Raw genomic sequence first — 2,488 nt, 5'->3', positions numbered from 1 at the left:
GCCACACAAATCCACAGAAATAGAAAGACACTGTCGACAGAAAGACCATTGACAAACACAAATTCACAAAAATAGCAAGAGACACTGTTGACAACAAAGACCCCCCGACAAAACCTGAGTCCGAAGAAGAACGGCCTCTCCCAGCCAGCAGACAAAAGAACACTGTTTACTACAAAGACCATGACAAAATCTGAGTCCGAAGAACGGCCTCTCCTATCCAGCAGACAGACAAACACTGTTGTCGACAAAAACCATGGCAGAACTTGAGTCCGGACTGACAGACCTGGTTCGAGGGGTGGGTTTCTCTCACCTCCCACCCACCGAACGTCTGAGGTGTGGGCCTCTCCCCTGAGATTCCGAACGTGCGAGTCACCAGACCGATGCGAGCTAATTCCAAACTTGTGGGACAAACCTGGGCTCTTGCGTGCCAGTGGCATCCACCCGAGAACCCAGATCTCCAGACAAGCCGATTTCGAACTTGCAGGACAAACCTGGGCTCTCACGTGCCACTGGCCTCCACCCGAGAACCCAGACTTCCACACAAGCTATTTCAGGACTTGTGGGTCAAACCTGGGCTCTCGCGTACCAGTGGCATCCACCCGAGAACCCAGACTTCCACACAAGCCGAATCCAGGCAAGCCCCCACTTCCTCAGACACCTGGACCTTGGCAGTCGTCACTGCCACAGTCTTGGACTGGAAGTTACGCAGCGTCCTGCCTTCCAACTGTCCAATTTCAAAAACCTGGATGCACCAAACAGAATACTGATTAACCAGTTATCAGGCCTGACTTACCAGGTAGGAAGAATCCTACAGCGACATCACAGTTACTCTGTTGGCCGGCGGTCAGGGTTTGGATGAATTTAGGGAGATCTTGCTTGGGCCCCCAAATGTAACGGAGCGAGTCCCCAAAAGGATCACCGATCCAATTAGCCAAATTAACAAAGTTTATTTTGAGTTTGAACCCGGGCTCCTGCGTGCTGTCATAGCAGCATCCAGCCAAGAGCCCCGAATTGATGTCTGCCCCTCCTTTTATACCTCTGCTGTTCCCCTGCCCAACCATACACGCCATGATTGGTCATCCACAGTAGTTTGGGTATTTGTCCACCTTCAATTGGCTAGCCATAGCTCAGGGTAACAGTTTGGAAACCTATTTGAATCATATAGGCTACTTCAGATACAGGAATGCGGAAAATCCCTTGTGCCCTTAAAAAGAAGAATTATTCCACTTTATGGCAGTTGATCAATCAGGGTGGGATTTACCACAGGTGGGGGTTGTTTGTTAAAAAACCACTCAAGTGGATGAGGTGGGGTTAACTGTACTTGACCAGAAACTGAGTTTCTGGTAACTGGTCCTTTCATTTTGAATAGTGCATTCTTGTTTTCCAAGTGCCACTAATGCCTCGGTTGTTTTCTCTGCAATGTTCTGCATTTTTCTTTTTTTGAGCTCCTCCTGGTTTTTCCTTGTAGTATCCTGTAATTCATCAAGTTTGTCTTTCATCCATTGAATATATTCAATCACTCTTAAATTCTGTGTCAGAAAGTTCCATCAGACTTTCTGGCTGTGGTATTTATATACACTGGAATATTATAAAACAGTGATCTCATAACATGGATGAACCTGGAAGATACCATATTGAATAAAATGAATGACTCTAAAGGACAACTACTGTATGAAACTACTGTTTTTAAAAGTCAAGAGCAAGTTCTCACACAAAAACAAAAATGCAGTGGCTTAGTTCAGATAGATGCCTTAGTCTTTAAACTGGTATCTCTGCTCTTTAGCACTTTAAAAATGTCCTTGACAGCAGATTTCCCCAGTTCAACACCTCTTTGACTTTTTGACTGATGCTTCATGAATGTTGATTGTGGTTCCAAGGAAGATGAAATAGTTGACAACTTCAGTCATTTCTCCCTTTATCTTGACATTGCCTATCAGTTCAGGGGTGAGGATTTTTGTTTTCTCTTGTTGTGATGTAATCCTTGTTGAAGGCTAAATCTTGACCTGCAATAAATGATTCAGGTCTTCCTCACTTTTTTTGCAAGCAGAGTTATGAATAGATACATACATAAGTAAGTTGGACAAATATGAGGAGACTGGGATTATGTTCCCATGAATTTATACAAGCTCCTCAGCATAGTTCTACATATTATTTATATCTCCCGTTATCTCATTGACTATAGTAGAGTTAAACATCTAAAAAAAAATAAAACTTCTCACCGTGAAGTTAAAGTGGTCATAATTAAAAACCCTGAAAGGTTAGGGCTTAGTACAGTTTTATGGTTATAAAATGTTAACATAATGAAACATGAAGTCAGGAATAATGAAACAACTGTAGTTTTACAACTTTAAGAAAACATTCTACATCTTATTTGTGTGAATAGCGACTGAAAAGCTTGTGAGAACTAAGAGAAACAATACCTTTCACAATAGCTAATCACAAGATTAAATACTTGGGAATAAATTTAACCAGAAGTACAAAGGACCTT

At 42.6% G+C, this 2,488-nt stretch overlaps 1 pseudogene; it reads right to left on the bottom strand.

Moving 5' to 3' along the window:
* The window catches only part of LOC102877106, a 55,211-nt pseudogene that overhangs the window by 30,750 nt on the left and 21,973 nt on the right, over window positions 1–2,488 (bottom strand).

The sequence above is a fragment of the Elephantulus edwardii genome, unplaced genomic scaffold (assembly GCF_000299155.1).
Source record: "Elephantulus edwardii isolate Elephantulus edwardi_28Jun2011 unplaced genomic scaffold, EleEdw1.0 scaffold00319, whole genome shotgun sequence".
NCBI lineage: Eukaryota > Metazoa > Chordata > Mammalia > Macroscelidea > Macroscelididae > Elephantulus > Elephantulus edwardii.
The sequence above is the reverse complement of the archived record's forward strand: the minus strand, read 5'-3'. Positions and strand labels throughout refer to the sequence as shown.